General features: G+C 45.2%; 1 protein-coding gene across 10 annotated transcripts in view; it reads right to left on the bottom strand.

The window, feature by feature from the left end:
- Prkn (parkin RBR E3 ubiquitin protein ligase) overlaps window positions 1-16,092 on the bottom strand; it is a 1,217,693-nt gene that overhangs the window by 187,974 nt on the left and 1,013,627 nt on the right. The gene's annotated exons all lie outside the window — the stretch shown is intronic.

Below are 16,092 nucleotides of genomic sequence, written 5' to 3'. Positions count from 1 at the left end.
CTTGGACCGTAGGCAGGACACGTCGGGGAACTCCCTGGGTGCGCCCTTCATTCACTGCCATGTAAGATGGCGGGCAGGGACTGAGGTGTTCGGGCGAGGACAGGCTGAGGAATGACCAACAGGTCTCCACGTGGATGGAGATGTCCTTTGCAAGAGTGGCCTGACTTGTGCCTTGTTCTGGGAGGTAGGATTTAAACCAACAGGGAAGTGGAGAGTTCCTGGCGGGGGCAGGAGTGTTCAGACAGGCTTACAGCACTGTGCGTGTTACTTCAAAGAGGACTGTGGCTGCTGTGACTATTCATGTCACGTGTACACTTGGTGGGACAGTCTGGGATCCCAGATGGCTGGTAAGACGCTATTTCTTGGTGTGTCTCTGAGGGTGTTTCTGGAAGATATTAACTGGCCCTTGGACTGGTGGACTGAACAAAGAAGATGACTCTCACTGGGGAGCGTGGGCACTAAGGCCTGAGCAGCAGGAAGACAGGGAGGGTGAGTGGTCCTGGTCCACCTTCCCCTGCCTCCAACTTTAGAGCACCTGGCTCTCAGGTGCTGATTCTGGGACTTTCACCAGCCAGAGCCCTGCACCTGCACCCCTGGCTCTCGGGCCATCACACTTAGACTGAATTACAACACCCTTCCTGGTTTTCAGCTCCATGTGAGACACAGAGTGACGCTTCTTGGCTTCCATATCACGGATGCTAATTATCCTAATGAATCTTTTCCTGTGCATGTCTCTCTTTCTCTATCCCATTGGCTCTGGATGACCCCAAAATACCAGGTTAGTTCTAATTTTTTTAATTTTATAGTCATGAAAGATGCCATAAATGGAACATCGTTTTAGCCTTTGAGATTATATAGTATCTAACAGCACCGAAAGTGGCTCATAAATGTGTATGGAGGTAGTGCAAAACATTTCCTATTTAAAAAAAATAAATGAAAATCCTGAGGCAAATATTTTGGTGGAAAACACAATGAATTAGTTGCCACGGGCGCGTCTGGTACTGTAGAGGTGGAGACTGGATCCTTAAAGAGAGAGACTGTCCTAGAGCCAAGTGTCTCCAGCCGCGGCCACGAATGCTTGAGGGTGGAGGTCTGCTGGGGACGTTGCGCACTGTGGGCTTGTTCTTCTGATGCTCATCTGAACAGTTAGTAAACGCACATCCTGGCTCCTCGGACTGGCTACAGTTTGACCAAGAGCTGCTATGCAAAGTCAGTTCTGTACTTTAAACCTTTTTGGGAGCAAGTAGCCATTGATGAGTTTTCTGAAATGAACCAAAAAGAACAGGGGCAGAGAGTGGGTGAAGGAGGCATGGCCAGCAGGGGCGGGTTGGCCCTCTAGGCTGAGGGCCTGAGGGGAGAGGCGCGGGAAGAAGCAGTGGACGCCAGAGACCTCTCCCCAGGGTGGTGGGCAGGGGTGGAGGGCCTGTGCCAACGAGTCAGGGCCCTGTTAGGTGTCAGCAAAATGACAGCACCTTCTGTATTAATATCATGATTTGGCTTTGTACTTTCATTTATATTTAATTTATAAAGTTTTTATTTGGGCCTTGGTTACATAAGCATGAAGTCTTTAATCTCAGTTCATATCTAGGTATATTTAATAAATGAACTTAAAAATAAGTTTATGCAACCTAGAAATTTTGGAGGATTTTTTTTTAACATCACTTGAACTTGAGAAACATGGTTTTGACTTGTTTTTATTTTAGGTAAAATAAGCAACAGAATTTGAAATGAGCTTCAGGATCTATATTCTGGCATGCTCCTAAGGCACAAGTGAAGGGATTGATGTCGACGAAGGCTCAATGTAAACATCTTTAACGGGAGGCTACATAATGACCCGGGACACCTGGTAGGGGCAATGACGCACACTAAGGGAGGATAGGCAGGCAGGAAGCTAGAGGGGAGAGGGACTGGTGGAGACGTGGAGGGAGACGGAGGCATCTGCATACCTCTCCTCCCTGGAACACCAGCGTGGGAAACGGACAGGTGCAAACCTAGTGTAAAGAAGGAGCCTAAAAATAACGAACAGGAAGGCGAGACACGGGCACAGAGTGTGTCAGCGTCGGGAGCGTGGAAGCTGTCGGACTGAAATGGAGCCACTTGTGTCAAGCCCAACAAATAAGAACTGATAAACAATGCGGGAAGCTCGTGGAGGAGCTAGTGCGTTAAAGACTCCGCCAGAGCCGCAGCCTTGCTCGGACAATATTTCTGCAAGGACATCTGTCCAATAAAGTCTCTTCAACCTTGGTCCTTGTGACCAAGGATTGCTGCTTCTAAAATTCTTATGCCACCCTGTCTGGTTCGCCTTTAAATCTTCCCTTCACCTCCGTCTCTTTGAACATGCCTCTAATTTGCCGTGGCACATGAGTTCCCACCGTGGCATTCTGCTCTTCCCAAATAAACTTGGCAACCTTTGGAGAAACTTTGTTACTTAGGTTGATGAGAGAAAGGGAAAAGCTAGCAGAAGGGGTGGAAGGAGGTGCAGAGGTCCTGGCAGATAGAGACTAAATGACAGGTGTTGACAGCTAAATAGATATGCTTTCTTTTCCCCAGTTTCCTCTACACACCACACACACCACACACACACACACACACACACACACACACACACACACACACATACACACCCCACAGTCAACTGTCTTTTGAAGCCACAGAGCCACAGCTGCCCACTTTGGTCATATCATCTGCCCACACTGTCCGGGTCTCCACCTGCAGGCCACAGTGTTCGGCCTCTCCTCCAGAGAGCAGTCTCCAGGATGCTGTTAGATGTGTGTATCAGGTGTCACGCCATCTGCCCTGGGTATCACCCTCACTAGGAGAGATAGCTGAAGTACTTGCAGTGGCCTCCGAGGTCCTCTGCTCCCCTTCCCTCTCCCTTGCTTCCTGCCCTGGGCCACACTGGCCTGCTCTTGCTCCTGATGGCCCAGGATGGCTGCAGGCTCCGGCCTTTGCACTGGCTGTTCACCATCTTTCAGGAAAGCTTGGCCCTGATGTCTGCACGGAGGGTTCCCCACCTCCAGCTCCTCGGCGAGGCCTTGCAGATGCCCTGGTTGAAATTGTAGCCTGCACCCCCCACCCCTGCTGGACGCTGCTTCAGAGCTCCCCTCTTCTTCTAATGGACTCTAGATCACATGGACTTCCTTCCTGCTGCCCATGCTTGAAATGCACAGCAAGGGGCTTTCTGCCAGCCACTAGGTACCATCTGTGCCAGTGCCAGTGCCTGTCAGGGACACAGTGCCAAATGGCAGGCTCTCCACTAGTGAGTCAACGGCCATGAGGTCACGTCCCTACCTAGCTCAGGGACGGTGGCCCATGCAGTTCTCTGCACAACACCAGCCTCTCATCCCTGGGGCCTGAGCCTTGGCAGATGCCCTGACCTCCAGTCTTATGGGTGCTTTGTCGTTTGGTTAAGTGACCTTCTTCTGACCTGTCACTTCTCTGCCCACAGACCCCACATGGGAGGACACCAATGGCACTTATTACCCATGAGTCCTAGTACTCTGCTGTGCCTGCCTTGCCTGTCACCACTACCTGCCACCTGGCTTCCCTCCTGTTCCACAGCCAGGCCTGCAAAACAGGACGAGTTGATCCCCATGCCCTTGCTCTGAAGTTGTGTCCTGTTGAAGGTGATGCTGCGACAGACTTGGGTGAACCCCTGTGGGACCCCCCATCAGTGGCCCCTGCCACTCCCCTCTGGGCTCTTCCACACCAGGCCATTCTTCTCTATCAGCCTGTATGTGCCGAGTCCTCAAAACGGGACCCCTCTTCATTCCGTGCCAGAAACTGAAATCTATGTGCTGGGCGTGGAGATGGGCTGCCCAGACGCCCTGCCAGGAGAGGCTGTGACTGAGCTGCAGGGGTGGAGGGGGCAGCCCCCTGGGGACCCTGTGAGCTGGTCCTCTCAGCTGCAGAGACACCTGGCTGAGATGGTGCCTCTCCCAGGGCCCCAGGTCTGCTGACAGGGGCAGGTGAAGGGGTGAAGGCTGGGCTCTTCTGTCCCAGCCCAGGCTACTCTTGGGCACCCCTTTGCTCCAGAGTCCCCTGCTGCTCCCTGAGGCTCCATTAGGCCTGCGTGGCCATCCAGCTTCTTCCTCTGCCCAATACTGCCCCATCCCTGGCCTCTCCCAGGTGAAAAGTATAAAGACATTTGTATGCGACATGCCCCCCTGCCCTGGGCCACCGAACTTCACCTTGAGGCAGGAGTACAGGGTTAGAAGTGGGGGAGCTCACAGAAAGCCACTGCATGCTCCACGCTTAAGACCAATGGCAGGAGCAGGAGTTTGGGGGTGAAGCTGAGACAGTTAAACAGTGCAGGCTTTATATCTGAGATGAATGGTATCAAGGCCTCCCAAGCACACGTGTTGTTCATGATAAACAACAAGAAAGTATCAAGCCAGTGGAAGCAGATTGGACCACAACCTCCTCCCCCGGCCCTGCATTCAAAGATAGGCCAGGACGGAGGCCTAACACAATGTCGTGCACATTTTGAACCATGTGCAAACATTTCTGACCACATGCAAATAGATGCAGTCACAATAAGAGGTTGCCCCGTAGCTTAGGAATATGCTACAGACCCCAAACATACATATGCTCTTCACCCCTTGACTCTCTTGCTACTCTTCTTTTGGGGTCGCGACCATAATGCAATGGTGGCTTCTAGTCCTCTCTTTGTTAGCAGTGTTTGATTCCCGTCCTGCATGTGCTAAAGGACTCGCTGAGCCGTGACGGCATCCCTTCCCAGTTACTTTCTCCTTTGCCCGCATCTCTCCTCTGCCTCCAAGACCAAGGAGAGTGGGCTCTCTCCCAACAGGTCTTCCTCACCTACCCTGACCATCCCCGCTCGGCTCTTGTGGCCTAACTCACTGTTCATTCACTTTCCTCCGCCTCCACAGCTCTCCAGCTTGTTCACTTCAAACTATGCAACTACTTAAATCTTCTGCCTTAAAATTCAGGAAAAATCCGGCTTTGGGCACAGAGTTACCAACCTCTTACCTTCTTCTTTCATCCAATTTTCTCAAAAGAATAGCCTACAGCACTGTCACCAAGGCAGAGTAATTGGATAGATGGGTTACAGAAGGGAAATCCTAAAATTGGGGGTTTTACATCGTCTAGAGCAAGCTTGGGACCAGTCGAAGTTCACCTTGTGCATTAACCAGCTAATTGTACCCTGTTGATAAATCCCTTACTCTAATGTCAATTCATTTATCAGGAATAATCACAATGTCAGCTTCAAAGAGCTTTTGTGAGTGCATGCAAAATAAAGGAAGATGCTGGGTGAACGTGAAATGCCAAAAAAAAAAAAAGCAAACTTATTACCAAAGATATTCCCACATCTAATAACTGCTAATTATCTTCAGAGATTTCCTGTATTTAAGAGGGAAGGAGCTGGGCTTTCAAGATGGTGGAAAGGAGAAGGTGGCTTTCCTGGCTGCTGTGGGGGAAACCAAGAAAGCAGACAGGAGGCTCCTCAGCAAGTGAGGAAAGAAGGGACTGACGGGGATTTCATCCCGGACATTCAGAGCAGGTCCGGGACTCGGTGGTTGGACATAATAGAGCAAGGAAGAAATCCCAAACTTCACTGTTCTCTCTTTCACTCTTCCTTTAATTTTTCACTTATATTTTCTCTCTCCCTGTTCATCATTCTAAATTGCAAACCCTTTCGCAAACTTACTATCTTTACTGTGCACAAGACCCAACAATATGCTGTCCCTAAGAGACACACTCACAGGCAGAGAAATCCACAGGCTGAAAGTGAAAGGATGGGAAGAAACATATCATTCCCATGGATCTCACAGACAAGTAGGGGTTTCCATCCTCACATCAGACAAAGTGGACTTCAAACCACAATTAATCAGACAGGTCAAAGACGCTCATCTCCTACTGCTTAAGGGAAGTATACATCAACAAGATATGACAATTTAAATATTTATGTCCCGAATGATATGGCATCTGTGTACATCAGACAAATCCTTGTCAATCTGAAGAATCAAACAGACCACAACACAATGATACTGGTGACTTTAACATGCCTCTCATATCACTGGAGAGATCTTCCAAACAAAAACTAAAGTAGCTCTAACTAAAAACTACAATTAATAATTTAGACTTAACAGAATTATATAGACTATTTCATCCTTACATGATTGAATACACTTTCTTCTCAGCAGCACATAGATCATTTACTAAAATAGACCATATCTCAGGCCACAAAGCAACTCTTAGCAATAGAGATAATATCTTGCATTCTATCAGATTGTAATGAAATAAAATTGGAAATCAGTGATAAAATAAAAAAAAATAGAAGGTACTCTAACACCTGGAAACTAAATATTATGCTACTGAATGATCAATGGATAGCAGAAGAAATCAGGGGTGAAATAAAAAAATACTTATGTAAACGAGAATTGCAATACAACATATCAAAAATTCAGAGACACTATGAAGGTAGTTCTAAAGAGGAAGGTTGATTACATTGATCTCACTCATTAAAAGAAGAGAAAGTCACAAAAAAAAAACCCCTAACATTACATCTCAAAGTTTTAGAAATAGAAGAACAAATCAACTCCAAAAGCAGAGAAGATGGGTAATAATTAAAATCATAGCCCAAATTAATGAAATTGAAACAAACAAGGAAATAAAAAATAATTTAAAATATCAATGAAACAAAAAGTTGGTTGTTTGAAAAAAATAAAATTGATAACTCCTTAGCCAATTTAACCAAGAGAAAAAAACCCTCAAATTTCTAAAATTCATGATGAAAAAAAGGAAATATCACCATGGACACTACTGAAATATAGACGATAATCAGAGACTATTTTGAAAATTTTTACTTTAATGAAACAGAAAATATTGAAGACATCAACAAATTTCTAAAGACCTATGACCAACCCCAATTGAATTAGGAAGATATAGAAAATTTAAACAGATCGTTTTCAAGCAATAAAAGTAGAGACACCATTAAAAGCCTAACAACCAAGAAAAGCCCAGGACCAGGCAGATTCTCAGCTGAGTTGCACAAGACCTTCAGAGAGGAAGTAACACCAATCCTCCTCAAACTATTCTAGGAAACAGAAAAGGAGGGAACCCTTCCAAACTCATTTTATGAAGCTAATATCACCCTGATACCCAAACCAGACAAAGATACATCAAGGAAATAAAATGTCAGATCACTATCCCTATGAACATAAATGCAAAAATATTTAATAAAAGTTGCACACAAAAACACATTAAAAAAATAGCACACCATAACCAAGTGGGTTTCATCCCAGGGGTGCAAGGCTGATTCAACCAATGGAAATCAATAAACATAATTCACCACATCAATAGACTTATAGATAGAATCACACGATTAGCTCGATAGATGCAGAAAAAGCATTTGATAAAACATAGCATCCATTTATGTTCAAAACACTAGAAAAACTAGGGATATTAGGAACATACTTCAACCTTATAAAAGCTATATATATTAAACCCAAGGACAACATTCTAAACAGAAAAATTAAAGTGTTCCCTCTAAAAACTGGAACAAAACAGGGATACCCTCTTTTACCACTTCTATTCAACACAGTCCTTGAAACTCTAGCCAGAGCAATTAGACAGACAAAAGAAATTAAAGGGATATAAGTAGGCAACAAGAGATCAAATTATCCCTATTTGTGGTCTGACATTATTCTATATTTGGAAGACCCAAAAAACTGTATCACAAATCTTCTAGAACTTATAAACTAATTCCACAAAGTAGCAGGATATAAAAGTAATACCCATAAATAAATTGTGTTCCTATACAATAACAACAAATCAGCTGAAAGAGAAATTAGGGAAAAACTATCCCATTCACAATAGCCTCAAAAACCCAAAGATCCTTGGGAATCAGTATAACAAAAAAGCTAAAGACCTCCACAATGAAAATTACAGAACACTAAAACAAGAAATTTAAGAAGACCTTAGAAGGCCCAGAATAGCCCTAGCAATCCTTAGTGAGAGACACAAAGCAGGAGGCATCACAAACCAGACCTTAAATTATACTACTAAGCTATAGTAACAAAAACAGCCTGGTATTGGCACCAAGACAGACATGAAGACCAATGGTACAGAATAGAAGACCCCGAGACAACCCACATAAATAAAGTTATCTCATTCTAGACAAAGGCACCATAATCATACATTGGAAAAAGACAGCCTCTTCAACAAATGGTGTTGGGAAAACTGAAAATTAATACGTAGCAGAGTGAAATTGAACCCCTATCTCTCGTCCTACACAAAACTCCACTCAAAGAGGATCAAGGACCTAAGCATTAGACCAGAGACGGTGCACTCACTGGAAGAAAATGTAGGCCCCAAACTCCATCACGTTGGCTTAGGAACCAAATTCCTCAAAAAGACTCCTAAACTACAAGAAACAAAATCAAGAATTGGTAAGTGGGACAGTATCAAACAAAAATCTTCATGACAAGGGAAATAATCAAGAACATGAAGAGAGAGCCTAGAGAATAGGAGAAAATCTTTGCCACCTACACCTCAGATAGAGCATTAATCTTTAGGGTATTTAAAAAACTCAAAAAGCTTAACATCAAAATAAACAAACAAAAAAACAATCAATAAATTGGCAAAGGAACTGAACAGGCACTTCACAGAAGAGGAAATATGAATGGTCAACAAATATATAGAAAAATGTTCAACTTCTGTAGCAATTAGATAAATACAAATTGAAACTACAGTGAGAGTCCATCTCCATCCAGTCTGAATGGCAATCATCAAGAATGTAACAATAACTGTTGGTGAAAATGCGGGGGAAAGGCTCACTCATGCCTTGCTAGTGGGACTAAAAATCGGGCAACAACTATGGAAAGCAGTATGAAGATTCCTCAGAAAATTTGGAATAGAACTACTATTTGATCAAGTTATCCCACTTCTCAGCATATACCTAAAGGACTTAAAAGCAGCATACTACAGTGACGGGGCCACATCGATATTTATAGCAGCTCAATTCAGCAAAGCTATGGAACTAACCTAGGTGCCCCTGAACAGATGAATGGATAAAGACAATGTGATATATATATATAAAATGGAATATTACTCAGCCATAACAAGAGTGACTTTATGAATTTTGTCAGTGAATTGATGAGTCTAGAGACTATCATGCTAAGTGAAATAAGCCAATTCCTTAGATCCAAAGGCTGAATATTCTCTCTAATATTCAGATGCTAACACACAAGAGAGGGGTGGGGAGGGCAGAATAGAATTTCACTGGATTAGCCAAAGGGAAATGACAGGAAGGGGATAGGAATAGAAAGACAATAGAATGAATCAGACATGACTTTCCTAGGCTCATATGTGAATATACCACCAGTGAAACTCACATCATGTACACCCACAGGAATGGGATCCTAATTAAAATTAGTTATACTCCATGTTTGTATAAACATGTCAAGTATACTCGATTGTCATGAATATCTAAAAAAATAAAAGGGAAGGAGCTATTGGAAGAATTGCTACACTATCATATTAAGAATTAAAGATGGAGGTCTCTGTTTTCAACTCGGATGTGTGAAGAGCTTGGGATTTATACCTCCACCCTTACCAGAAGATAACCTTGGAAAACTAAAGAACAACCACTGTCTTTTGCACCCACTTAAGAATTAACATCACAGGGAAGAGCACCTTCCTAAATCTGGAAAGAGGGCACATTCAGCCAGTCCCACGAGCCCAGCCCGCCCGGAGCCACAAACTGGCAGCAACTATGACCACTAATTCCCATTAGTCCCGGAGCTTGAGTCCACACCTAGCCTGGCCAGGGGGGAGAAACTTCCGGAGCCCAGTGACCTTGGGATCTTCTGATCTTTACCTCCAGGTTGCTCTGAAGATTCTCTCATGGCTGGGGCAAGGGACGGGAGGGAGAACTGTGAAACAGGCCTGGAGCCCTCATCACGACCAAGGTCTGCTCTCCCAGGTGGGGAGGAGGGCAGCACCTGGCTCCAGGCCCTTCAGCCTGTCTCCTTTAACGGGGGGCCGTCAGCCAGGGCTTCAGGGAGGGAGGCTGAGCCCCAGAGGGGAGCTGGCCCAGGGAGGAGTCTACCACTGGAGAGCTCTGTGAGGGGACAGACTGGAAAATCACAGAGCAGCCCCACGCGCAGCGTATCATGTTACCAGTGGAACTCTGATAAGACACGGAGAATTCTACCCCAGGAAAGAATGACAGGCCTCTCCCTGAGGAGGAGGAGGAAGCCCTGGTCAAGAGAGGAGACATCGGCAAGAACAGCTGACCCCCTGTACCTTCAACTAACACTCACCGCAGCGCAGTTCCTGGGCACATGATCAGAGCTCTGTATCAAAGGCTCCTTGGCCTCACCTCCTAGTCACGCCAAGAGTCAGAGAACACGCAGTTTTAATGAGGCCAAGTAAACATCAGGCCCCGCTGTGGGTGTGGCACAGATGTTGGGAATGATGAGGCAGGGGATTTAAAGCAGCTCTGGTTCACATGTCAGGGGCTCTCAGGGAACAGTAGGGACCGGGGAAGAACAGAGATGAGTAAGACAAGCAGAGATCGAAACTCAGAGAGGGAATAAAAGGAGATGAGAGAAATCAAAACCCCCAATACAGAAATGAAGAACATCTTTGGTGATCAGTAAGTTTGAAGAAAAAGAACCTCTTCAAAGGGACATGCACAGAAAAAAATAAAACAGAATATCTGTCATATAATCTTGAAAGGTAGAGCCTATCTATAATTCAAATACCACAAAGAGAATAAAGAACGGAACAGAAGAAATATTTGAAACAATAATGTTCCCAATGTTAGTGACAGATACTAAATCATAAGTCAAAGAAACTTGGAGAACTTTAACAGGACAAATCTCCCCCAAACACCTAAATATGTCAGAGTCAAATTGCTGAAGATTAGTAAAAAAGAAAATCTTGAAAGAAGTTGGAGGGACGAGCCAGTTTACCTCCAAAGAAACAATAGTAAGAATTACAGAGGACCTCTCATTATGAACTGTGGAAAGAAGCAGTGACCGGAAGAAAGTATTTAAAGTATTAAAAGAAAAATATTCAAAATCTAGAATTTTATGTCCAGCAAAATCATCTTTCAAAAGTGAAGAAGAAATACAAACTTTCTTAGACAAGAATGGGGGGAATTCATTACCAGAACTTCCTTTTTTTCCCCTTCACATTTCAGTTGGAGAAATTTTTTATTGACCTGTTTTTGGCAAAAAATGTTGAAAGAGTTTCTTTAGGTAGAAGGAGAATCATACAGGTCAGAAATCTGGATCTACATGAAAAAAGAAAGAGCAACGGAGAAGGACTCGGAGTGAAAGATCTCTTATTTTTCTTATTCTTGATGAAGTTGAAAGAGCTCTTTAAGGTATTAACATTGTGTTGGGTGATTAGAGGGCATGGGTGGGCAGATGGGTGACAGCCCGGTCAGGGGGGTGAGGAGGAGGAACAGAATATTCTGGTCTAAGATACGAGCACTAGACTTGAAATACTAGTGTTCACTTACTGTTACACTAAGTGGGCTTTGTTAAAAATCACTAAAGGAACCGAACAGTTTAAATACACCAATTAAAGGAGAGGTTGTCCTATGAGGAGAAAAAATAAATAAAAACAACAAGAAGTGAAGGTCAGATGCTGAGCCATGTCCTGACTTCAGCAGGTGGCGCAGAAAACCCCTGAGACTGTCTCCCCTGGACAGCTTCCAGTTGATGGGGGGGGGCCGGGCAACCCCTCCCTGGATGGGAGGTAAGCCGTTCCCTGTCTTGGGAGGGCAAAGGCGAAGGTTAGACTTGCTTGGGAAACATACTAAACATGGCTTTAAGGTAAGAGATGTGGAATCTTACAACACGTACCACAGCGGGCATCTTAATTTGCTGTTAAATTATGTCCTTGAAAGAAAATGGCTGAGGAAAGGAGCTAAGGATCCGCCCTGTTCCTGGCACTGTCTGTGGTGTGACCCTGCTGCCTGCCCGACCTCACAACTCAGGGGCAGAGAAGGAAGGTCCTGCATGTGACACGTGGAGGGAAGAACGTGTGAGACCCAGAGCGTGGGAGGCACACTGTGCGCGTGCAGAGGGCGACCCACACAGGGCTGGAGGAGGTGACTGGCCACACGGACATGCTTTCCAGGTCGCTGTTCTCTGATCCTCTCTCTTCACCCAGCCCTGGGCAGGTCCTGTCAGTCCATGCTCCCCATCCCTGGCCAGGAAGACTGAGCCACGGCGAAGGGGAGGGGGAGTGGAGGGGAGTGGAGGGGTCGCTCATGTCACCACTGGCTAGTTATGTTACCTGAGTCGAGAAACTCTCCAAAGCCTTCATTTTCCACCTGTGAAACGAGAGTAGGGTCTTCCTTAGCTACTGGGGTTGTTGTAAGGAGTGAGCTGTGTGTACCTGCATGCTTGTGTGTATGTGTATACACAGCTCCTTGTATACAGCAGCCACTTCACGAATGCCAGTTGCTGCTTTCAGAACCTCTGGACCTGTCCTACTTAGTTTTTCCGTTCCTATCCCAGAGATACCATCTCTAGTTGTCAATATTAGAAGGAAATTTTGCTAAAGAAACACAAAATCCAACCAAGTATTTGAGGTTTAGTATAACAATATGCTGAAAGATGACAGGAAAGTATTGTGTGTATGTGTGTCAATGCACATGTATTTGTACATATATAATTACATAAATGTGTAGATGAGCAGATCATAAAGCTTAGAAAAGTATGGTTTGCATACCTTTAAGATTTATGTTGCTATGACATTCATTCACTTACTCATTTCCTCACTATAATAGTTAAAATAGTTAATTAGGATTTGGTATTTTTATTAAGATAATAAAACTTAACGGCATCTTTATAAAGCTTTTTAGCATCTCACGGGTCATTTCAAATGGCATCCCTTATATAAATATAAACATTCATATAGTAAATCAATACAGGTATGATGAAAATAACCAAAGCCCCAGATCCTCAAACACAACCCCTTACGCAATCATAGCAAAAGGGAACTACATTTCTGGATGAAAGGGACAGTTATCCCTGCCCTATATGCCTTCTCCTTAGCTTCTTGAGTCAGCCACAGCATAGTGAGGGCATCTCTGGAGGAGACAACCAACAGCCCAGTGAGAATAAAATCATGGCATTTGCAGGTAAATAGCAGCACAGTTCACAATAGCTAAACTGTGGAGCAACCTAGATGCCCTTCAGTGGATGAATGGATAAAAAAAAATGTGGCATATATACACAATGAAATATTACTCAGCAATAAAAGAGAAGAAAATCATGGCATTTGCAGGTAAATGGACGCCATCTGTGGCTTAACAACAAACATGCCAGAAGGAGTCCAGGAAGAGACCCGTGACTCGGAGTTCCATTTAACCAGAGTGATCACATCTTTCTGTGGAGACTTTTTTTTTTTCTTTTTGGTACTAGGAATTGACCTAGGGGTATTTTGCCACTGAGTTAAAAGTTGAGCATTTTAAAGTCGTGAACTAAACAAATTGTTAAAAAAAAAGATGCTTCACACTTTTTGGCAACTTTGCCTGTGCAAGATCTGGAAGGTGATGCTGTAGGATCCTTGGGCTCCTGCTCAGCATGGCCACCCCAGAGCTGTCCCCCCTCCTCCCTGCACCCTGGCTTGCTCCCTGTGCCTGCCAGGCCGCTCATACACCTGGGTGGTGCAGCGCTGGCCACTGCCCTCAGGAAGACAGAGCAGTCGAGGGTCTCAGCACTGTTGCTGCAGGAGTTCTCAGGTCCCATGGAGCCAGGGACTCAGGAAGGGCTGGTCTAGTGGGCTCCTGGGGGAGAGGTGAGGGTGGAGACGGGGTGTGAGGCCCCGCTCGTCTAGTTAGGCACTTCTCGCCTCCCATGGCCTTGGGGGTCTCCTTCTCTTGCTGACAGTAGAATCTCAGCCCCAGTTGGACCTGGTGTCCTTTAAGCTGGGAGAATCACCGCCCACTCTCGCCCACCCCGCACTGTCCTCTTTGTGGCCCATTCCTTCCTCTCCCTGTCGTCTAAGTCTGGGCTCTGCCTTTGTGACCGCGTGATTTACTTCTCCGTTCTTGGATTCTCAAAAGAAGGATTTCCGTTGGGGACAGTGACTAAGCATGGGGTTAGCTCAGTGAAGAGAAGGTATGCTCCAGGACACACGGAACAGCCGTCCCAAGAGAGGGAGGCACCTGGAGTTTTTCACAGGGTGAGTTTTTATGTTTGTTCTGGAATCTTCTATCTGTGTGTCATTTATGTGGGGAGGTTACGTCAGTTTCGCATCATGGCTTAGTGCACTGTGCCGACCTTGCCATGTTGGAAAACCCCTTCAGTCTCTGAGCAAAACCTGTGTGTGTGTGTGTGTGTGTGTGTGTGTGTGTGTGTGTGTGACCACCATGTGATATTACAGTGAATGCAGGGTCACCCAGGTGACGTGCCTCAGGACTGCACACTGTCTGAGGGTGGTGACACCTGGTTCCCTTAGTTTTGAGAAGGCAGAATCTCACCAAGGAGGAGGGTGCTCTTCCGCCACTCAAGATGGAGTGAGCCTTGAGGTCCCTCCCGTCCCCACACTTGTCACCTACCTACCTCCCCACTCTAACACATCAACCCATTGCTCCTTCTCTACTTCCCCCCTCCATAGCCAGTGACTGCTTCAACAGAACCTCTCTGTGTGCACCAGTCTGTCCCCAGCTGACCCCCAACCCTTGCACTCCCAGGTCCCATTATGATCTTAATGTCAAGAAGTCCCCCTGATGGTCACGTCACCTTCTCCACAGATGAGTTCCTCCTCATTCAGTGCCAGTGAATCCAAGTTGGCTCATGGGATTACATAGGCCTTTATGTTCACTCATACTGTGTGTGTGTGTGTGTGTGTGTGTGTGTGTGTGTGTGTGTGTGTTGGGGCTGATGGCCGAAACCCATATCAAACTCACTGTTTTTTAGGGCTGATATTTCTTGAGTTGGAAGAGTTTAAAAATGCCCCACAAACCACGTCTCTCTGGTATCTCCAAGATTCCTCCTGGCAGGACTCTGAGATTCTGCACAGTGTTTGAAGTTTTTATTTAGCACCTAAAATGTGCCTGTGTTCCACTTCTGCTGACACTTTTCTTAAACACAGGCTCCTCCTCAGGGTTCCTGGGTGTCCTCTGTCAGGTGTGCCACGTTCCCTTGGCAGGGACTCAGCACCCCGGTGGCTCTTCATATGCTGATACCACCCCTGGTTCTGGCAGGCCTTGTCCTCTCTGTTTCTTCTCTATTTCTCTGGACCCAGCATTTAGAGCCCACTTTGTTGCCTGTGGTGATTTGAACTGGGATTTCCTCCTGCCCTCCATGAGCCTGGACCACAACTACAGGTTTGTGCTCGGCTGGTTTTTTCCCCTCTATTAAACTCCTGGGCCATCTCCTGCATGTGCTGTTTGAATCTGAGCTTGTTGTAAATGAAAGTAAATTTCACGGTATTAAAAACGACAGCTCATTTATTAAAAAAAATATGAAAATAGCCTTGAATCTTATTTTTAAAGGATGATTTTGAAGCTGGGCCTTTTGTTTCAATTAGTAGCTGTAATCAACATTCACTTTCATTCTGTTCTTAAACCACAAAATCCAGTTGGGAATCTCCTTGATGAAAATGCATCATGAACTGTGGATCATTTCCACCAAGTCTCTGATGGCTGTTTAAAAAGTAAACCCCCAAATCTGACAATGAATAGACAAATAACTTGGAGGGATTAATTGAACGACAACTTTTTCAGAAAGCTTTTGCTGAATTTCCTCAATAATCACGCTATAAAGTGGGGGAAACTCATTTGCAAAATATATTCCTTGGAAAGGCATTAAAAACCACACGAGTCTTCAATCCCTATCTTTTTTTGTTTAATTTCCTTGCAAATCATCACAGGGGCAATTGTGATATCCTTTGGGTTCAATGGAAAACCGCGAGCACCCAAGCTTGGGATAAAAATTGAAATGGATTTCAGCTCTCTGATGTTCTCTTGGCACTGGCCACAGGACACAAATAATCTGCAATTTGCAGATTGCTGCTGCTTGGTGTGAAGCGCTTTGAGGATTAATTTCTCTCCTGACTACAGCTTAGAATCCCTAACGTGGGCCTGCCGATGACAGT

Source organism: Ictidomys tridecemlineatus, chromosome 8, assembly GCF_052094955.1.
Source record: "Ictidomys tridecemlineatus isolate mIctTri1 chromosome 8, mIctTri1.hap1, whole genome shotgun sequence".
NCBI classification, from domain to species: Eukaryota; Metazoa; Chordata; class Mammalia; order Rodentia; family Sciuridae; genus Ictidomys; species Ictidomys tridecemlineatus.
The sequence above is the reverse complement of the archived record's forward strand: the minus strand, read 5'-3'. Positions and strand labels throughout refer to the sequence as shown.